This window comes from Rhincodon typus, chromosome 11 (genome assembly GCF_021869965.1).
Source record: "Rhincodon typus isolate 14 chromosome 11, sRhiTyp1.1, whole genome shotgun sequence".
Classification (NCBI taxonomy): Eukaryota; Metazoa; Chordata; class Chondrichthyes; order Orectolobiformes; family Rhincodontidae; genus Rhincodon; species Rhincodon typus.
Window position 1 is genome coordinate 40,481,921 of NC_063342.1, and position 24,200 is coordinate 40,506,120.

Sequence of the window (24,200 nt, forward strand, 5' to 3'; positions counted from 1 at the left end):
GGCTTCGGGGTGGTGTCGAGGAGGATGGGATATGTTGGAGGCGGGAGAAGGGGTCTGTAGAGGGTGGGTTAGACTCGCGGTTAACGAACTAGGAGTGGAGGCGGCAGGAAAAGTGTTTGACATCCAAACATGAATGGAATTCATTGATGTGTGGGCAGAGGGGAATGAAGCTGAGTCCTTTACGGAGGACTGACTGTTCGTCCTCAGAGATGGGGAGGGATGGTGAAGATCTGGCTATGTGTGAGGAAAAATTTGTTTTTACAAAGGTGGTAAGTGCCCGAAGATATGGTGGAGATGAATACAATGGCAAAGTTTAAGCGGTATTGTGATAGATATATGAATAAGTAAGGAAATGAGCGTTATGGACCATATAGAGGTGAAAGGTTTATAGTTTAGAAAGGCATGTGTCGGCGCAGAATTGGTGGGCCGAAAGGACTATTCCTGACATGGGATGTTAGTGTTACCGTTAGGGCCAACATTTGTTGCCCAGCACCAGATTGCCTTTGAACTTAATGGTTTGCTAGGCCATTTAGAGAAGTTGAGAGTCAATTACTATGAATTTGAAGCCAAAGAACCAGGTAAAGATGGCAGGTTTCCTTCCCCAAAGGACACCAGCCAACCAGATGTGTTCTTTTTAATAATGATCAATCAATGGTGTCATTGATGAAACCAGCTTTCAACTCCATGACTGGATCTAAATTCCACCAGCTGTCCTAAAATTATTTGAATCCATGAGCATTAACCTGGGCCCTCAATTACTAGTGCTGTGATATTAAAAGAACGCCACTGTCTCATTTACATTGACTTTTCTTTCCACTTTCACATTGGTAACTCTGACATCCCCCAATGATCTATCCTTGGCCACTTCTGATTTCTCATCTACATATTGCTTAGAAACATCATTAATGTTGTGTATTTGTTAAGTATGGTGGACTATCATTTTAAGAGTTCCTTCACATGATATCATGATTATGTCTTTGGTCATTTTGAATGGGAAACAGCTCAGGCTAACCCTGCTGCCTGCACAGTGAACACCCTCCTTCATAAAGTTTCTGCTGTTCTTAAACACGGCAACTTCCTGATCCTTCTTCAAATGTAACAATTATGAACACCAAGTATCAGCTCTCATATACACTAACAACACTAACAAATGCTGTACCCTTCTGTCATTGTCCTTTTGAACCACTTAGTTCTTTCTACATTTTCTGACTACTTACCCTGCAATCAATCATAGATGAACAGAAGTTTCTTCCAACTAAATATTAGGAAAACTGAAGGCCCGAAACCCAGTTCCCTAGACACCGATTCCATCCAGGGGCCTGGCAATGTTCTGAGACTGAAACAAACTGTTTGCAATCCTAAGGCCATATTCAAGCATAAAATGAGCTTCTGATTTATTATAACAACATTAATAAATAGCAGAGAAAAGAAAAGGTCATTATTCTACTAGCATGCAACTCAAATAATACCCTTTTAGAAACCTCAAATATATACATGCTCATTCACAATTAAGATAGACAATTTGACACAGACATTATGGGTGTAAGAGAGAACTGTGGACAGCGAGAAACAAAATCCTGAAGTTCAAAAATCCAAACGTCAAGAGTTGGTTAAATTGTTGCTCACAGTTCCTTTTGATTTCAGTAACGATGACATGTTGTTTCCTACGAAGCATTGGTCATTTTTCACCTCATTAGTTGATCTGGTAGATCTAGGATTTTTCTTGTTAGAGTTTGTTCTTTCAAGCTTTCTTCTTCACCCAACAGAGAGGTGCAAGAGGCTGGGGGTTTGGGAAGAGGGGTGATGTTTTTAAGCTCACAGGCTCTGGATGTCTCTGACTGCCTTTACGTCTTCAGCATTGCAATAAGCGACAGCTCAGAGGACTGTCATCAAGCAGACTTCTCTTAACTCAAATACTCAGTGCTACCTTTCTCAATATAGCCCCCTCACTGCTTCAGACATTATCCTGCACGGCTAAAACTAGGTACCAAGTTGCAAAACCCTCCTTATATGCCAGCTGTGTAGCAGTTCAAATTCTATTTTAGTTTAGAGTACTATTAAGGAAATATGTATAGACCCTTACAAGAAATGGAAACAGGAGTAGGTCGATCAGCCCCTTAAGACTGCTCTGCCAGTCAATAAGATCACAGTTGAACTAATATGACTGTTCCTGATTTACAGCATCCGTAGTTCTTTTGGTTTTTATTTAATATGACTGTAACTCTATTTTCCTGTCTGTATCCGTAATCCTTGACTCTTCTGTCTAACTCAGTCGTGCAAATAATCAATAAAGCAGTCTCCACTGCTCACTGAGGGACAGAATTGCAAATACAATTGATCCTCTCAGAAGAAATTCTTCTTTATAGTCATACAGCAAGAAAACAGACCCTTTGGTCCAACCAGTCCATGTTAAACATAATCCCAAACTAAACCAGTCCCTTCTTCCTGATCCTGGCCCATATCCCTCCAAACCTTTCCTATTCATGTACTTATCCAAATGTCTTTGAAACATTGAAACTGCGCCCACATCCACATCAGGAAGTTCATCCCACACATGAGCCACCATCTGTGTAAAAAAAAAATTCCGCCTCATGACTTTTTAAAATCTCTCTCTGCTCATCTTGGAGAAAAGACACCTACCATTAACCCTATTTATACCCCTCACGATTTTATAAACCTATAAGTTTACCTCTCAACCTCCTATGCTCCAGTGAAACAAGTCCCAGCTTATCCAGCCCTCCTTTATAATTCAAAACTTCCATATCTGGCAACATCCTGGTTTATTTCTTCTAAACCATTTCTAGCTAAATAATATCCTTCCTGTAACTGGGCAACCAAAACTGGATACAGTATTCCAGAAGGGGCCTCACCAAGGTCTTGTACAACCTCAATATGACTTCCCAACCCCTATACTCAAAGCAGTGAATCATCACCATTTTAAATGTGAAACTTATTTTAAATTGTGTCCCAGTTCTTCATTCAATTCTTAAAACCTCCTCTCAGCATTTACTCTGTCAGGGTCCCTCAGAATTTTATGGCTTGTATTTTTCCTCCTGGATCAGGAGCACAGAGTCAAGACATTTCCCACATATATGGGAGAATCTGTCCCAAATGTTGGGATTTTCATTTCAGATGGTGAGGTTCCTGAGGAATCAGATCAGATGAATCCAGAATGAGTGCAGAGGCAAGTTAGACAGAAACCCTACTTCGTGCCCTGCCACTGTTTCAAAGTTCAAAAATAAAAAAAAAGAGGAGACTTCCCTTCACCCTTCACACAGTTTTACTTCAGAGTTTCATCATACTCTAACTGTGGCAACTTATATCTTGTATCCAAGTCGCAGGACCCCCCTTATCCTCCATACCAACCTATGCCACTCTGCCCATTCTCAATCTCTCATACAATCTATACCCTTCTGCCCACTTTATAACCCCACATAAGCTACATGTAAACTTCGTCCCTCTGCCAAATCCATAGTCTTTTATAGGCCCATCGTCAATTCCATGCCCCTTGCACTTAAAATTCCTCAAAATTCCCCCTAATACACCACAGGTAGAACTCCGCACTCATGCAACAATAAAGTAAAATAAAGTTCTAAGTGTCTATTGCAGACTTCACCAACAGTAAAAAACCTCTCATTCAAAAAAATCCCAATTACTACATATACATTCCTTCAATTACATAATGCTTTATAACAAAAGTATTTCATTCAAGTGCATAATTCCTTATAATAAGAAGAAGCATTGAAATGCATAGTCCCACTGTAAAGAGTCTATAATCACAGAGTTGTCAATCAAACAGTGAAATGGCAGGCATTTTACTGCGATAATTAAGGATTGTGAAATTAGTTGTGTGGCATTAATCTAGTAATGGTAACCCTCAGGCTAATGCAAACAGAACGAGTGAGATAGAACGCATTTTTCAACACTGCAGAGAATTTTTTTTTCAAATAAGAGCATGACATTTAAATGTCTTTAAACATTGACAGATGCCTTTGACAGTTCCTTTTGACATTTCCTATTGACACTTTGAGACAGTTCCTCTTGATGGTTCCAATAAGCTTCACACTTCCAATGAGCTTATGCACTTTTTAAATGCAGAATCTTACCTAATTTTAACAAACTTAAACATCTTACCTCTCAGAAATGTATCAGTAGTATAGCACAGTATCGAGATGTATCCACAAAGTTCAGACCTACTGCTACAAGGTTTAATTTGTGCACGCTGCATTTCAAACACTTGTTTGAAATCATACTTGAGGACACAGCTGCTGATTTATATTGGCACCTGCCTTCAGGACACATGCATGGGTAAAGCATGATCCACTTGCAGTGCCACCTTGATAACAATAATACATTTCAGTTTGGAGTTGGGATTTCCAATTTCCAATATTGTCCACCGTTTTCAATAAAACTATTTTTCATTCCTGCAAAGTACAATGTATATAGCCCCATCTATATTTATACCTCTATATGTGGATATTCTAATGCACAAGTTGTATTCTCCAGAAACTTGAGGTTATCCAGAATCTCTAATACTTAATGTTCTAATCTACACCATGTCCCATTCAAATATCATTCTGTGCTCATTGATCTACATTACTTCATGGTTTAGCCACACCATGCTTTTAGACTTCTTATCCTTGTTTTCAGATTCTTCCATGGCCTCATCCCTCCCCATCTCTGTAATCCCCTCTATTTCACAACCCTGCCTTACCCACATAGCCTTTTTATCATTCAAGCTTTAATCACTTCACAGCTAGTGGCATATGATCAGTTGCCTGGGGCCCAAGCTCTGGAATTTCCTACCTCCCTGGAATTCCCTACCTCTCACTTTTCTACCTCCCATTTGGTCTTTAAAATGGTCCTTAAAGGGTATCACTTTCATCAGGATTTTCTTATCTGTCCTGGTACTGTATCTCCTCATGTGGCTCAGACACAAGTTTTATTTAACTGTCATATGCCTTTGTCTTATAACCTCTCTTCAAAAAAAAGGACAAAATCACTTCTTAAAGTCACAGCATCATCACACATTACCAAGTCACCTTTTGTTTGCATCTGATGAGTCCTTGACACTGAGCCAGCTCCCTCAGAGCCAGCATTCAGAGTGAATAGAACCCCTGACACTCCTGTTTATATCTGTCAGCCAGGGCTCCCTGATTGGACCAGGTTAACAGCCCCAATTAAGGAACCTATATTCTGTAACATCCACCTGGCTGATCTTGTTGCAATCCCTACTGACACCACGTTACATCAGTGACAGACCTACAGCTTATGCCAGTAGCTTATGCAGTAAACATAATTATTGTGCTTCAAGCAAATGGCCATTTCTGAAAATCAAAGGAAATAGTCCCTAGCCAAGTGTAGGGGCACCATGGTCACTCTGAGGTTTCCGCAACACTCAGTGAAGGGCATTGTCTGATCTCATTCCAAGATTTTGCCAAGGTCAGTCAGGATCTTCATGTGACAAGAGTCCCGGGATCCATGCCTTTACAGTCTGGGGATTGAGTCAAAGGCTTTCCTGCAGGTCAAGCCTAACCAGTCCAGGCAGTACACAACTGTTGTGAAGACATCAACTTGGGCTGGGATGTGCTCAGTGAAGTTGTCCTCATAAATCAGTCCTGTAGGTAGACAATTATCGGGTCTTAGATTTGCATAATAAATGTCAAGGGAGGTTATCAGTGGGCAATCCATGCAGTGTAGTAGAAAATGGGAAATCCAAACAAATTCAAACTGGGTCTCAGAAGGCATTATGACAGAGTGGTAATTTGTATTGAAAGAGTGGGTTTTGATATAGCACAAAAGGGCATAGGTAATGCAGAAGGGGTGTTTCACAAGTCACCACTTGGCTTCAATGGGTAGGCAGTGGATAGTGATAACGGGCATGGAAGCACGGTATACCATAGGCTGAGGGGGAAAATTGGGGATATTCACTTCATAAAAAGGTTGCATAGGAATGCGAGGAGTCTAAACACTGATGGTTTGACAGGAATGGCAATAATAAAGGGCACATGTAGAGTGGGGGAATCTTAACTATCCTGTGGACCTTGGAAATCACTCACAGGAGCATGATCAAATCTCAACTACAGAATAAGGAAGCAAATACATTTAAAGTATTGGCAAAGATCAGTAGCTTGGGTTGTGGATGAGGTTGTTGACTTGCTTGCCGAGCTGGCTTGTTTTAGTTCAGATGTTTCTTAATATCTGAACATTCAGACAATGAAGGCCATCAGTTTAACTGGGACAAAGTAACCATAGTAGCCCAAGCCAAACATAGACAAACACGGGAATTCCTAGAGGCATGGTTTTTCACCCATACTTCGATCAACAATTATATAGAATTGGACCCCATATACAAACCCATACAGATCCAAACCGGAAATGACAGTACTCACCATAACGGACCGGACAGTATAAATTCCAAACGGAGTAGAATAACATCGCTTCATCGGAGGCTCCACTGATGATGTCACCTAGCATAGTGACGAAATGTCTGAACAAAAACAAGCCAGCTCGACAAACAAGTCAACAAGAAAATACATTCTTCCAACTACCAACACATTCACAGTGGATGCAATAAATTTCACTTTTATTTGGTCTGTGGAGATGGGGTGTACATGTTGTGCTATGAGACTGAATTTTGATGGTAGCTCAGCATTGGTCATCACCTATTCTTGTCCCTAGTCAGTTGTCTTAAGCTGGTAGTAGGCTTAGTTTGGCTGGAGTAACTCTGCTCACAAAAGTATCAGGAGAACTTGTTGAACTGCCTGCGATGGACAACCTAAGAAGCTCCACCAGCATACAACAGAATTCCAACGTCAGTCAACGAATCTGGTCCAGCTGACTGTTCAAAAACTACATGGGCACAGGCTTAGAGATTGGAGGAGGATCAAGGCTATCAACCTGAGAGAGGACAGCCATATGTTTATCATGATGCCACTGCAAATTTTGTCATGCTGAGGTTAAAAACCTCTCTGCACCAGGGAAATATGCAGGGCCCAAGGAGAATGCCTCTTCATACAGATGATCAAACATGCTTAGAATGCTGCTCCTATTCTCTATGTATATCCCCAAGGCAGTATTCGACTGGTTTCTCTGTTTGTGTCACTTCTTCTCTCACAATCATCACTCTTCTCTTCCCATTTCTCTCACAATCATCACTCCTCTCTTCCCATTTCCCTCCTTCTGATTTAAATTGAATCTCTCCTATAAACCTTTCTTTGAGTCCAACTTACTTTGAGCACAATTTAGGAAACTGATGCCGACAATACCATTGGCAAATAAACACAATAAGCATTGGAGCCCAGCTGATCTGAAGGTATTCCCAGGAATGGCAAAGAGGGTCAATGAAGCTCGAAGTAAACAATTTTAAAGCATTAAAATAGCACAAATTACTTTAACCCGAGTATCATAGTGTAATACCCCACTGCAGTTACCCACCTGGTTCACTGCATCTTCACAAGCTCTTTCCAAATGTAATCTAGTTAGTTCCTGGCCCTAACTCTTGCCTGCTATTCCTGCAATGTTTTCTTCTGAGTATTTATCAAATTTCCTATTGAATGCTAGTCTTGAATCTGCATCCAATCAGTTACAGCAATCAAAATCCTAACCATTCCTTGCTTAAGAAAGTTTTCTCTCAAGTCACCTCTGGTACTTTTGCCAGTCATTTTAAATCTCTGCTCTCTGGTTCTTGATCTGCTGGAGTGACTGATTTACTGTTTCCAAGCCCCTGGACTGGTTTTGGAGCCTATCCTGGACTTACAGTGAAGGCTCTCTCCTTGACTAGACTTGACTAATGCCTGCTGACAACTATGATAAGCTTCCTTCCTTTGTGTCTGTGATAAATGGCAAGGCAACACAGAAGTAATTATGAGCTTGATATCACTAGCACAGGGACAAGCGCAAAAGGCAAGGCAAGTTAAAAAGCAAAGCAAGGCTAGGATATTATGGTCATAACAGAAACAGGGCTGAGAGAAAGGCAGGACTGGCAGCTCAATGTTCCAGGATACAGAAGCTACAGGCGTGACAGAAGTACAAGTAAGTGAGGAAGGGGTGTTGCCCTTTTGATAATGGAGGATATAACAACAGTGCTTAGAGAGGATATTCTTAAGGGGTCATCTCATGAGGTCATATGATTAGAACTTAGAAACAAGAAGGGGATGGTCACTCGGTTGGGATTATATTATAGTCTCCCAAATAGCCAGCGGGTAACAGAGGGGCAGATGTGTGGAGAGATTGCAGATATCTGTAGGACTAACAGAGTAGTATTGGTTGGAGATTTTAATTTCCCCTGTATTGACCAGATCACCTGGGAGTGTAAAAGGCCCAGATGGGTTGGAATTTGTCAAATGTGTCTAAGAAAGTTTCCTAAATCAATATGTAGAGGGCCCTACTCAGGAAGGTGAAACACTGGACCTCCTCTGAGGAAATGAGGTCAGGCAAGTGACTGAAGTGTCAGTCTTTCCTAATCTTTCCCACTCACCCCAGGAAAATGGTCAGTGCCATGTTTGGGGGTCAGACATACACATTCAAACCTCTGGAACGATTTTCATTATGACAAAGGCACTCTCCACCTTCATGAAAAGTTGGGCCATATATTCTGTTTAACAGGTCCAACGTTTTGCAGGAATTAAAATCACTACTGAAATTTAAAGAATTATATAAGTGCAGAAGGAGGCCATTTGGCCCATTTTGTTTGTAACGGCATTTTGAAAGGCTTTTCAATTAGTGTTATTCCCTTACTCTGTTTCCATAGACTGGCAAATTTTTCTTTTTAAGTATTTATTCAATCCTGTTGTGAAAATTACTACATTAAATTATTACATTTTAAATCTGCTTCCATCAATTTTACAAGCAGTGAATTCCAGATTACAACAACTTGCTATGTAAAACTTGTTTCCTCTTGTCGCCTCCGGTTCTCTTGCTAACCACTTTAACTTCAGTATTTCAGTACCAACCTCCTCCCAGTGGAATAGTTTTACATTATACTCTATCAAAACTATCCATCGTTTTGAATACATTCATTAAATTTTCCATTAAATTTCTCTTTTCTAAAGGAAATAATTTCTGCTTCTGTAAAAGATTACATTACTAAAGTCCCTTAACCCTCATAATTCTAAGCGGGCGGCTCACATGGCTGCCTCATAATACCCATTCTAATAAGTTACCTTAGCACTCCTTCTGAGGCCTTGAGATTCTTCCCAAAGTGGTATTCAAAATTGGACAGAATATCCTAGCTGAGGCCTTATCAGTAATTCATACAGTTATATCATGACATTCTTGACTTTGAACAGTTTAAGAAGCCCATGATCCTGTTAATCTTTTTAAGAAGCTTAAAGACTGATGTTACTATTTGCAAAATTATATAAAGCCCTGGTTTCTCTGATTTTGTTTAAAATTATATTGTTTAGTTTATATACCCTTTTTAGAATACTATAGAATTTGAAGCGTGACGTTGTAGAGGTTCTGGTTATAATCTTCCTTAGATATGCAGGTGTCAATTCTAGTCACCTTAGCCTTTCCAGAGCATAGCGCTGCTCTCTCATAAGAGGGGTGACTGGTGGCTATTTAACATGTGCACAACTGTACCTCAGACAAAGGAAGAGGTTGAGAAGAAGAGTCCTTCATAGTAACCTCAGCTAGTGTGGAAATTGAACCCACATTGTTAGCAGTGCACTACTTCACAAACTAAGTATCCAGCTAACTGAGCTAAACCAACCCTTAATGCTTGGGGATTGCAGCATGTGAGTAGAGAACTTAGATATTTTCATATATATCACCGTCTTGTTGGTGGTTGGGAAGCAATTGGAGAGAATTCTTAGGGATAGGATTTATATACATTTGGAAAAGCATGGCCTTATTAGGATGGTCAGCATGGCTTTGTATGGGGCATCACATGTCTTACTAACTCGATTAAATTTTTTTGAGGAGGTGATCCATGAGAGTAAAGCAGTGGATGTTGTCTGCATGGATTTTAGAAAGGCTTTCGACAAGGTCCCTCATGGTAGGCTCATCCAGAAGGTTAAGATGCATGGGATACACTGTGACTTTGCAAAGTGGATTCAGAATTGGCTTGCCCGTAGTGGCAGAAGGGTATTTTTCTGGCTGGACGTCCGTGACTAGTGGTGTTCCACAGGGATCAGTACTGGGGCCTCTGCTGTTTATGATATATATAAATGGCTTGGATGAAAATGTATGTGGTTTGGTTATTACGTTTGCAGATGATACAAAGATCAGTGAAGTTGTGGATTGTGTAGATGGTTGTCAAAGAGTACAGTGGAATATAGATCAGTTGCAGATATGGGCAGAGAAATGGCAAATGGAGTTTAATTCGGGTAAGTGTGGGGTGCTGCACTTTGGGAGATCAAATCATCATAGAATCCCTACAGTGTGGAAACAGGCCCTTCGGCCCAATAAATCCATACCGACCCTTGGAGCATCCCACCCAGACCCATCCCCCTATGACCCACCTAATCTACACATCCCTGGGCACTATAGCATTGCCAATCCACCTATCCTACACATCATTGGATTGTGGGAGGAAACCGGAGCACCCAGAGGAAACCCACGCAGGCATGGGGAGAATGTGCAGACTCCACACAGACAGTTGCCTGAGGCTGGAATCGAACCCAGGCCCCTGGTGCTGTGAGGCAGCAGTGCTAACCACTGAGCCACCGTGTGGATCCTAAACAGCATTGATATACAAAGGGATCTTGGGGTTCAAGTCCATAGCTCCCTGAAAGTGGACATGCAAATACATAGAGAGGTAAAGAAAGCATATGGCATGTTTAGATTGGTTGGGGAAGTGAGTACAAGAGAGAGTTTTACAAGACTTTGGTTAGAATAAAGAACAAAGAAAATTACAGCACAGGAACAGGCCCTTCGGCCCTCCAAGCCTGCGCCGATCCAGATCCTCTATCTAAACCTGTCACCTTTTTCCAAGGATCTGTATCCCTCTGCTCCCTGCCCATTCATGTATCTGTCTAGATACATCTTAAATGAAGCTATCATGCCCGCTTCTACCACCTCCGCTGGCAATGTGTTCCAGGCACCCACCACCTAGGTCACGTTTAGAGTGTTGCATTCAATTCTGTTCGTCACATTACAGGAAGGATGCAGAAGAGGTTTACGAGGATGCTGCCTGGATTAGAGTGTATGAGCTAGAAGGAGAGGGTAGTAAAATTCTTGTTGTTTTCTCTGGAGCGGCGGAGACTGAGCGGAGACTTGATAGAAGTCTATAAAATAGTGAGATGCATAGATCGGGTTGAAATGTTCAATACTGGGGGCATGCATTTAGGCTGGGAGGTGGAAAGTTCAAAGAAGATGTGAGGGACAAGTTCTTTTACAGAGTGGGAGGAGTCTGGAACACGCTGCTATGGGTGGTAGTGGAAGCAGATACGTTAGGGGTGTTTAAGGGACTTTTAGATAAGCACATGAATATGCAAGGAATAGAAGGATACGGACCATGGGCAGGCAGAACGGATTAGTTTAATTTGGTGTCATGTTCGGCACGATATCATGGGCATAAGGGCCTGTTCCTGTGCTGTACTGTTCTATGTTTTATGTTGGTAGTGGGGAATTATTTAGAGACAATGGCTGATATTAGTCTGAAGGCCGCTTCTATGCATTGGGATGGTAGTGGAATTACTTGAAGGAACTTTGAAGTCAACTGAGCAGGTATGAATCCACAAGAATTAGATTTGATTTACTGGTTAGCATCTTTAAGCTGAACAGTAGGAATAGCGTTCACGCACGTGACTCAGTTTCAAAAGATTTAAAAAGATAAAAAATATAAAAATTGAAAGTCTTCAGGATGGATGTGGACATATCACTCGGAAAGCATCCAGATTTAATGATACCGATGGCTGTAGTCAAGAGTAAGACGTGCTCGGGAGCAATGAGAGGAAAAAACATAACTCTCATGAAGACAATGTGGTTGGAGGTAACTCAGCAATGGGAGAAGCTATGTCTAGACCTTAGATAAAAATTAGGAACTGGTTTAACATCCTTAGCAAATCAGCAAATGAATACATTTTCTGATTTAACTACAGCCTATGCTTTATGGGCAACATGGTGGCTCTGTAGTCAGCACAGCTGCCTTAAAGCACCAGGGACCCAGGTTCAACTCCAGCTTTGGGTGACTGTCTATGTGGAGTTTGCATGTTCTCACCATGTCTATGTGGGTTTCCTCCCACAGTCCAAAGATGGGCAGGTTAGGGTGGATTGGCCAATGCTTAACTCCCCTGTAGTGACCAGGAACTCACAGGCTAGGTTGGCTAGCCATGGTAAATGTGGGGTTACAGGGATAGGGTAGGGGGCTGGGTCTGAGTGACATGCTCTTTGAATGATCAGCATGGACTCAATGGCCTGCTTCCATAATGTAGGGATTCTATGAAGGTCACCCATACTTGCCTTCACTCTATCTTGTAAAAGTTTCTCCATCACATCATTCAACCTTCAGCAAATAAGCAGTCTTTGTTTTCTATGAACCTTATTTATCCACTCATCATGGCCACTCACTCCAGTCTTTATGCAATAAGATGCACTTGTCTCATAGTCACTCCCGCCAAATGCACTACATCCATTTGGTGAATATCTGATGTTCTCTCGCCCTTTGTAAAAGAAAGAACTTAAAATCCAACAGAGAGAGCGAGAGCGAGCGAGAAAATTTGATCTGAGTGTCCACAAATGGTCCAGCTACAGGTGAAAAGGAGATCCCAAAGATAAATGACACATTTGCATCCCTCTCAGAGTTGGAGAGATAGGGAGTTCATTGAAACCAATGATGGAATTAGATGTTTGTAACACACATTTGCAGACTTAATTTTAGCAATGACTGAATTATGATTAGACTGAGAAAGGTGACTGTCAAGATCATGACTTCACCATGATGAAAATACAACCCTATCTTTTGTTTTCCAGGTCCTTCATGTATAAAGCAATTGTTGCTGACAGTGCACCCCCACAGGATATACAACCACACATGACCACAAATACTTGCATTTTGGTGGGACCAGTCCAACTTTACTTTGGTGATTCACACCTCACAAACAAGCATTTCCCCACATTCCACCTTCCCACCCACCCCCCACCATTGCCAATTCTCAACATCCTACCTCCCATGAGATAAGTCTACTAGTGCCCAGGAATACAGCTGAGTAGATTTTGGTGGAGTCCTCCAGACCTCCAAAACCCAAAACAGCACAAGCATCACACATCACAACAGTCAGGTGGTTAGTGTTGGTGTACCAGCTGATTTTGTTTGTTATGTTTTGCACCAGGGCATCCCAGGCGTTATGGTAGTAATTTAGGTGGGTAGTCTGCTGATCAATACACTAATGACATCCTACTCCTCCATGATATTTTACTTATCTGGAGGAGATCAATGTGATCTTTCATCATCCTCAACTGACACACCTCAGTCCTGTGCATTACTGAAGAATATTGTTGGCTGCCATGGAAGATAATGGATTTCTTCTTCTGATGCAGTGTCAAACGTATCCAAGGTGCATTCTTCCTGATCTTGTCAATTTTAAATCTGCAAAGATTTGAAGAAAGCTGTATCTACACAAGTATTCTCTGTCATACATTTGCTGGAGGGAACCGAGATGGCAGCTGTAGTAAGTGAGCTTTAATTCATATGCAACAATGACAAGTTTAAATACCCATCTGAGCTGCTGCTCAAAGTCATCCTCATTTTCTTGATCTATTTCCTAACTGCCCTGCTCAAGGAATATTTGGAATTGTGTCAAAAACAATTTTAAAATATCTTATTAACTTCACCAAGAAGGACCTACCTTCATTCAATTAGGTAATCCCTGATTTTACCATCAAAATTCACCTCAGTAAAACCTGGAAGTGGACATACTAGAGTTAGTTTGTCTTTCCTGTGTTAAAAATAATCGATAACTATTGTCTTTGCCAACTCCCAAATATGTTCTTGGAATTAAATTTCCCACACCCGACACTCAATGATCCAAATTAAAGGGTAATATGGGCTAATAAATGAAAGCTAGTATGGGTCTTTATAAGATAAATTATAGTTAATCAATTTGATTGTATGCTTTGCTGAAGTAGCAAGACATTGCCTATAACTATCCAGTTTGAAATGAAATAATGGCACAAAATCCACACAGGTATTGTATATCAACAGCAGCCTTCAGGCAAAATGATGGAGAAAACAATATGGACTGATAACAACAAGGATATTAAAACCACTCTGTCCCTTGTTCATGTTCAATTTCAGTCTCATTCTCAATTGCAGAAACTACTGTCAATGTGAAAACAATTTAGAAAAATCACTGTTCTCTGAGAACTCAAGATCAGCAGACTTTGTCATTGCTAAAGAAACAAGACAATATCTAAGCAGTTGGACACATCTTTCTATTTTTGCAACCCGAAGGATTCCCGAGATCTACAATTGTGTTTGCCTTTATCTTTCTGCTTACACCCCAGAGCCTATTAAGAGGCTGTCCAAATTTACCTGACAGTTCCCTCAGAAGGCACCAGTGGCTTCTTTATCCTGGACAATATTTGTGGAAATGTGAAATGAGCTTTAATTAGTCACTTATGTGGCCTAATTGGTCACCAATTAAGTGGGAAGATGCAAGCAGCCCTCCTGACTCTTCCTCAACATTTTTGCCATTCTGTCTTATCCCAGCTCATTCCCAAAGGGTCTGGAAATTCCAGGCCTGAGGATGACCTTCTAAGATGACCCCACTCTCACAAGGTGACATCTCAACAATCTGTCAGATTACAAAATTGCCGGACTGCTGTGGTGTGTCTTTGTGCATTATGAGCATTGAAATGGCAGCTATACTGGCCACAAATATAGATTTCATGATCTGTAATTGAGCGTCCACTGCAGCACTGCAACATAGGTGGCTTCTGCCTTTGCTGCCAGTGCTGACTGCACTGCAGTGAAAGTTGAGTCAGAGCCAGCAAATTGATAGGCTTGCAACTTAAAAACATGGAGTTGGCCATCACTTCCATGCAATGAAGAATTGGCTCCAAGTCTGTGCAATGCACTGTGCCAGTGAGTCAGATTCCCCCATGCTCCTTATATTACAAATCTCATAGAAACTAATAACCTGAAAAGAAAGAAATCCCCAAACAACCCCAAGGAAATGAATCGATAGACAATATTACATGTTTTTAAAACTTTACTACAAAAGACAAACTGGAAACCAATATAAAATTAATCATGCATTAACACTCAAATGGTATTTCACGAGGAAATTTTAAATAGTAAACACAACAATGATGCATCTCACAGAAGTGTGAACTTTCCATTTCAGCATGTAATGGCTTACTTAACTGCACAGTTCCAAAATATGCTGATCTTCATTCATGCGGGTAGATCAGGAGTCTTATCTTACAAGAATTTTCACCCAGATATTTCATGGAGACAATCACCTCCAGCAACACTTCTATGAACTTTTATTCCTCAAGTCATGTTAGTCCTAATAGTGTAGTTTTCCAGAGTTCTTTTTTAACTAATCAATCAGTCACACCCAGCATGGAGTTTGGCCACTTCTGGGTAAACACCCAGCTCTTTCAGCATCTCCAAGCTATTCACCCAGCCTTCCAGGTTTTAGACCTTTATTAGACATCTTCCATTTTGCCTCCATGAGCTGCCATCTCTTTTTATAAACAAAGCTGACAAAAGTGACCTCTTCCTAAGAGAAATGTTTCTATATCCTTTTCCTATATTTATATTTTCCCAAGAGAGATTTGTTTCTTTACAAAAATCCTGTATGTTCTGATTCTAATCTCAAGTTGTAACCTGAAACCGCAAATTAGTTTATAAATTTTTAACCTAGATTTAATCTCAAAACAAGCTTAGATAGAGCCTAACTGCTCAGAAATGAGGCCACACCCAGAAAATCCAATTATATCCACCTTTCCAAAATTCACATTATTTCATCTTGCTTCAAAGAGATATCTGGCAAATACAGACATCTTGCAAAGTACAGAATTTGGCACACCTGACAGTGAATGAAAGCTGAGTAGCAGCCCTACCAATGCACCAGGTATCTCAGTGTGCGTTTTCTTCAGTTGTCTTCTCCATGCCTTCCCATCAAGTCTTCAACTGAGTTTCCCGAAGTAGAGTTTATCTGTAACCTCACCTTCAATGATCTGGTGCAGGTGCTATCTTGTCTTCAGCCTGTCCACTCCCCACTATGCTTGATGACTCGCCAGGTGTAAAACCTGGTTTTATACAAGCAAATAAAATTTGTGTAATGTCAATAAATGACCTGATGACTACAGGTGTTAAATCAAGTGAAGGCGCTCCTTTATTGGAGCTCTGCTGAAGATCACACTCTCCCTCCCTGAACTGTTGTGACTTAGCATACTGAGATTCTTGGGTATTTGAAGAAGAGTATTGGTGTGAGGGGATTGGCTATAAAGCAAGAGTTCATGGTCGCTCCAAATGCAACTCGCTTCAAATGCCATTCATCAGGGTGAAATTGAAGTTATAATTGAAAAGGGCATAAGACAGAAACTTATTATCAACTTGAAAGTTTTGGGAATGTTGAGTGCTTAAAGGCTGTCTTGAAGCCAGCCCCGTGAATCAGGACACCATCATTTCTATTGGTGGATGAAAATGATAGAGATATCACCAATTATCTGTCTATGTATTTTTTCATGACAGCTTGTCCAACAAAAGAAAGGGAAAAATTACACTGCACTGTGTATGGGTGCTGAATAACTGAAACTTTGGAGATGCAGAAGGAGGTGCCTGTGTGTGAAGTTGGCAACAGTGTTACATGTGTGAAGGTGATATGAATTATATGAATGTTAGATCTGAGTCCTGAGAACTAGCTCAGGAACAAGCTGATAGCTGAGCTACAAGGTATGGTGAAATGAAAAGCACGAGAATTTGGTAGTCTGATGAGTAGATAATGTCATGTGAAAATTCACTCATTGACCTTAATTATGTGCATGAGAACATTAAATAACTTCAAGCACTGTTGCCAGTTGCTCAGGACTGGGCTTCAGGGACCACTTCCTTGGCCACCTATTCCCAGTCTCTTTGGAGGGTGATCCTTGGGAGAGCTAGGATCCCTGTGGAAAGTCAGCAACTTTTCTCAATTCATGTCTCTGAATAGAGCTTCGAACACAACATTTGTGAACTGTGGAGCTTTCTTTCTATCATACTACTTCATTTTCATTCTTGCCTTTTGCAGTACTGACAGCCATCAACAATCTCCAAATCAGTTCATTTTCAGTTCACTCACCATATGAGGTGTGACAGCACTAGAACTTTGGGCCAGCTTTGCCATGATGCACTGGTGCTACATATCACTGCTTACAAATATCACAGTGTGTAGAAGTAGATCACACTGGAATACTGTGGGAAAACACTGGAACTCTGCAGCAGACGAGAAGGAAGCTTCACATGAGACCACATGGACATGAAAATATGAAGAAGATACATTAATCATTACCTAATGTAACTAGTAAGCAAGAGACTGGCATATCTATGATTACCATGCATTGTAGTTATTTAGTATTGAAGTAAAATAAATATAGTTATTTGGTTCATAGTTCCTTGAAGGTGGAGTCACAGGTAGAAAGAGTAATGAAGAAGGTGTTTAGTACGCTTATCCCTATTGATAAGTGTATTGAGTATAGGAGTTGAGATGTCATTTTGCAGGCATTGGTAAGGCCACATTTGGAATACTGCATTCAATTCTGGTTTCCCTGCCATATGAAAGATGTTGGGAAACTTGAAAGGGTGCAGAAAAGAGTTACAAGGATGTTGCCAGGGTTGGAGGGTTTGAGCTATAGGGAGAGACTGAATAGGCTGGGGCTATTTTCCCTGGAATGTTGGAAGCTGAGGCGTGACCTTCTAGAGGTTTATAAATTCATGAGGGGCATGGATAGGGTGAATAGCCAAGGTCTTTTCCCTGGTTAGGAGAGTCCAAAATTAGAGGTTATAGGGTTTAAGATGAGAGGGGAGAGATATGAAAGGGACCTAAGAGGCAACTTTTTCACGCAGAGAGTGGTGCGTGTATGGAATGAGCTGCCAGAAGAAGTGGTGAAGCTGGTACATTTAGAACATTTAAAAGGCATCTGGATGGGTACATGAATAGCAGGTGCTTAGAGAGATATGGGCCAAATGGGACAAGATTAATTTAGGATATCTGGTCGGCATGAATGAGTTGGACCTAAGGATCTGTTTCTGTGCTGTACAGCTCTGTGTCTCTGACTCTATAGTCTGTAAAGAACCTAAACCAACTATGGGAACATCAAACCATAGGGAAAATGATAGGGGCAGAGATGGGATTTACTGCCAAGAATATCAGTACAGTAGAAAAGATTGAGAAATGGACCTGAGATTGTCTGAAGATGAAATGAAATTGTTGTTACAACTTTTAAGATCAACTACCAGTCAGGAGAAAAAAAGCTGCAGAGTTTAACAGCAGCTGTGAAGGAAAGACCTCTGAAAAGAAATTCCTGTAGAGCAATCACCAGAACACTAAGTCTCAAAAGAACCTTTTATAACTAGTAATAGGGAGAGACGAGTATTTAAAAACAGCAGTGAAAACAGTAAAAGCCCATTAGAAGCTAAGGGGAGAATTTCTAATTGATACATGTGAAAACAAGTTGATTATTGAAAACCAAAGAAAATTTGATCCCTTTAGGGTTTGAACACTCAAAAAAAAATCATTTTCACTGTAAAATCTAATCTGAGAAGCACAATTAAGAATTAGGGAGGGTTGGGAGAGATAAGGACAAAATGTATACTGAATGTTGGAAAAACAAGCAAACTAAGTAATTCATTTGAGTATATATATAAAACTACTAATCAATATTTAGGACAAGAGGGGAAATGCTTGAAGTGAGGTTTTGTGTAAGGGCATTAAGACCCCAGAACAACCTTGCAATGATGTCACATGTTGTACATCACTCTGCATAAAAAAATGCATTGTGGACAGAGTTAGAACACATTGAAAGAATGTATATTATAAGAACACTAAGTTACGGGAGAGAACATGGACATTACTATACAAAGAAGATAGGTCAGTTATTACCTAATAAAACTATAAGTTAGAACACAGTGTATCTATGATTACCATATAGCATCATTACACTGGTGAAGCAGACCATTCAGCTCATCGAGTCCACACCGACCCTCCAAACAGAATCACACCCCACTACCCTATCCTGGTAACCGTGCATTTCCCACAACTAATCCACGTAGTATGCACATCTCTGGATACTATGGGTAACTTAGCATGGCCAATCCATCTGACCTGCACAGCTTTGGACTGTGGTAGGAAACCAGAGCACCCGGAGGAAACCCATGCAGACACGGGGAGAATGTGCAAACTCCACACAGACAGTCGCCTGAGGCTGGAATCAAATCTGGGTCCCTGCCGCTGTGAGGCAGCAGTGCTAACCACTGAGCCACTGGTCCACCCACAGCACAGTGAAGTATATTACAGTATTTAGTATGTGGTCTAAGCCTGAAGACTATTCTTGATTTTGCCTTCTCCTTGACCAATCTGTGCAGAACCTAAACTTATAGTGTGTCATCAAACTATGGGGGTGGCATGGTAGCTCAGTTGTTAGCACAGAGTCCAAAGAGGTGCAAGTCAGATGAACTGGCTATGTTAAATTATTCCATAGTGTCCATGGATATCTAGGTTAGGTGCCTTAGTCATGGGAAATGCAGTGTTACAGGGATAGGGTACGGGGATGCGTCTCGGTGGGATGCTCTTCAAAGGGTTGGTGTGGACTCATTGAACTGAATGGCCTGTTTCTGCACTGTAGGAATTCTACATACACAATTATTAAGACAACTAACTGTCTTTATAATGGAACACATACTGCTGGGCAGCATGCAGCTAGGATCTCACTGGTTTTCGCAAATGAACCAGCAAAACGTTTGTATGCTGCCTGTCTCAATGGGAATAGTTGCTGGTGGATTTTGAATTATGATCCTCCATTTCTGAAAATAGTCCTTAGTAAATTCTTCTCTTCTTCATCTGTATTTTCCCTTAATGGATACTTTTCAGATGCCAATTAAGAAAGACCATTTTGCAGCATGTATAACATGTTAATTTTATATATTTTTGACCTTGATAGATGTGTTCATGACTGCACCAGCATTTTTGCATTGTTCAATACTGTTAGTTGATTGTGGAATCTAATATGACCTGATGGAACCAAATCTGAACTGCATATAGAAGATATATAGTCTTTCTGCATTATTTAAGTACTGAAAATTGGCAAAACGTGCAGAACAATAAAGTGGAGGAAGAGAAAAGACTCTGTTGAAGTATATAGTATCCATTATTATAGTAATTGTGTGGTTAAACCAGATTATCAATTCAAGTGAATTAAGCAAAGAAAACAGAACCAGACGACATAAATGAAAAACAATGTCAACCTAATTAGATCAGAAATCAGGAAATATTTCGTCATTCAATTCATAACAGTTAAATATTTGGAATAATAACACACAGAAGGCTGAATTTTTGAAGTTATTCAAAATGAAATGAAATGTCATCCCGGGAGAAATGCTGTCACAATATTTGTCACATTTGCCTTGTTGCAACATTGGCTGAGCTTGCCAACAATGTCAAGATGATAGTTTAGTTGTGTCGTCTGAACATACATCGAAGATTTGTAACACATCAAATTAGAAGATTTTAAACTTTTACCAATTGAGTTAAAACTTGATTGTAAAGTTTGAAGGCAGCAATATAATTCTGATCAAACATACAACAAGATGCCAGATAAATGCCTATAAATGCAACTCTGCAAGAAAATGTACTACAGAAGCTCTGTTTTTCTGTTCTTGTAGTGCTTTGTGTTGAACAAAGCTTCTGACTTAAGTTTACACTTTGACAGTGAATGTTTAATGCTAGAATAATTGCCATCCACTGACTTTCTGAGTAGAGGCATTTACTTTGGCTCCTCATTTGCATATCCTGAGTGATGCTGCCAATGTTTGTAATTGCACAACTCTTCTGCATTTGTGCTGCAAAGCATGATAGACTTTACTGCTCAATTTCAAATGCAGACTTGTCTTAATTTTAAATCTCTACATGAATCTGAAGGCTCAGGCTTCAAGAGAGTACCTGATCATGTGACCGAGGGAAAATTATCAACATGAAATGTCAACTTTGTTTTTCTTTCTACTCACGCTGCCAGACCTAGTGAGTATTTCCAAAATTTTCTGTTTTCATTTTAGATTTCTAGCATCCAAAGTATCGTGCTTTTGTATCTAGTTGTATGATGCAGCTTGATGAAAAAAATGATAATCAGTAGGAATGGGGTCATAAGACAGTGCCAGCACAATTAGTGAACATGATGAGAGAGGAATTTCAACCAATATGCAGTACCTATGTAAAAAGTTAGCTTTAAACTTCTTTGGTAATTCTAACTTTAACATATAAAATGAGTATCTTAACATGTAAAATTGGTCATTAGACAGCAAATTGAATCTCTCTATCAGAAAGTAACTAGTTGTGCAAGTTTGGGACGGTGTTGAAAAGTCAGGCAGAGATCCAATTGGCTAGATAACTGCTCAAATTGCAGAAATTGGAATTCCTGCCAATCTTCAGGCCAGCCAAAAGTGGTTTTGCACAAAAAAAAGGGGTGCTGCAGATTTAATATAAATTATTTTGGGACTTTCCAGTCTTCTCTCGGAATATATGAACAATCAGATGTTACTAATAAGTTGCAATGCAAATCCAGTTTTATGCTGGCTTATTGGTAGATGATTTCTCAAAGTTACGTTTAGTTTTGGGCAATATATTCTTAATTCTTAATATGGAATTGATATGCCTATTTTATCATGGTTTCTGTCTCTGCAGATGAAGTAAGAGAATGGAGGAACAGAAAGCAGATTCACTTGCAGCAGAGATAAGGCTTTCCCCAGATCTCCATGTTCTGGATGACTCAAAAATGTATCTCAGTTTCCTACTTTTTAATACTGAATGTTTCTATTTGCCCCAGAATAAAAAAATGTTTCATCAGGGTTCATTTCTTCCATCAAACCATTCTAAATTCCCCATGCCAAAGGAATATGCTATGTTTGTACTTTAGACTTTCCCCTCCTATCTCAATATTAGGCACATTGAACGCTTAAATTGTTGGATAATGGATTAGTCCTATTATGTTAATAAGTGGTGTGTGTCATAAGAACACATGAACTAGGAGTAGAAGTGGGGAATTCAGTCCCTTAATGTCTGCTTAGCCATTTGATACAATCATGGCTGATTGCACCTCAGCCTCAACTCCATTTTCTTGCCTGCTCTCCATAACCCTTTAACCCTTACTAATTATGAATTTATTTCCTATCTCCTCCTTAAATTTACTCAACATCCTAGCAACCACTACACTCTGGTTAGTGAATTCAACAGATTCATGACTCTTTGAGAGAAGTAAATTCTACTCATCTCAGTTTCAAATCTCCTGTCCCTTATCCTCTAACGAAGTGTTATCTGTAGTGCCTGGTGATGTAGGGATACACTTGCAACTAAGACCAAGCCTGAAAGGTTCTAAGACTGTTCTCTCCTACCCACAGTGTCACTGTGTTTTCGTCTTTTTTTCGTCATTGAGCGTGCTTGTAGGCAAAATCAGGTGTAGTGATTGTAAACAAGGTTAGCAAGGTGGACTGCATAGAATATGAGTTCTCTGACTTGGGCTATTAATCTGGTCCAATCAAGGAGCCCTGGCTGACAGAGAAGAATAGGAGTGTCAGAGGTTCTGTTCACTCTGAGCGCTGGCTCTGAGGGAGCCAAATCAGTGTCAAAGATTTTCAGTGTGTAAATAAAGATGACTTGATGAAGGGATACCTGCCTCTATAGAGTTATTTCATTGGGTTGCATAGCAGCCTCATTGACTATCACAAGCTCTGCTTAACACAAATTTGTATTTCTTTACTTTTCAATTTGTTCACACCTTACAGTGGCATGACCTTGTTACAGTAAAAGATATTGAAAAATATTGGGAGCTGGCTCTCAAAAAACTAAGTCATCGGTTTCTGCTTAGCATACTATCTTCAGATGAATGTGATAAAATCCACAATGTCATCAATGTGGTCAAAATTCGTTACCATGTTTTTGTGGTGCAGTTGAAAATCCTGAAGAATGTCTAAAGCTTTACGAACTCATCCAGGCAAACAGGCAGGTGAGTGAGCAGGCAATCATCAGACTTTTCAAGGTTTTCAGCATCTTTGACTCCTTGGTTGAAGAACAGGCTGGATCTATGTTTGTCTTATCTGTCAAATCAGTAATGCCATGTACAGTATTGTATACTTTCATGTATATTTCCACACTTGTCTCTGTTGGAATTTGTTGCCACCCTCTCGCAGGTAAGCAACAAATACGTTGTCGTTGAGTTGATTGTCACCATCTATCATACCTCCTTCATCATGAACACAGTCTCTGTAATCAATGGTTTTGATTACATAAGAGATAAGCTGTCCTCAGTGTTTGGGTTTTAGGTTTGAATCATTCCCTGACCCATTTTGGGAAGCAAGAACGTCACTTTGATGCTCTCAAGGCAGCAATGTCGGGGTGCACAGGTCAGTTTCCTGTATTGATGACAATCTTCCTTTTCTTCTGATGATACATTTTGTCCACTTTTCTGATCCATATCTGAAAAATGCGAGAGGTCATCCAGGCAGGTTTTTAGCCTCATATTGCATGTATAGCATCTTAACATCCATAAAATAACATGGTTTCATGCACTTTTCAATCCCAAGAGGCAACAGCTTTTCAGTGCCATCCAGATTGGCACAGACCATAGAAATGACACATTTACTGCTTCACATCCCATCATTTCACATGTCATCTTTAAATATTGTAGAGCAATCCAGGAATAGACAACAAAACAGTCCAATTACATCTATATTAAAAAATATCACTTGGTACATATTCATTCAAGACCTGGGCAAGACTGTTTTACAGTCAATCATTGCTGCTGTAACTGCACACCCTCACTACTTAGTGTATGAAAGATAATGCAATGCCTAGTCTTAAATCAATCCAGCCATCCATCATTGTGGGTAAATAACTTATGGGCCAGTCTCTTTGCCAGGATGACTCCACTTTCCTGCAGCACTGGACCAGAGATGGAAATGTTCTCAGTTCAAGCTGCTTTGAACTACAGTAGCAGGGCTTCTTCAATGTTGGGATGGGCAGCCATTCTCCTCCTCTTCCTTGCTGGAAAGACTGCTG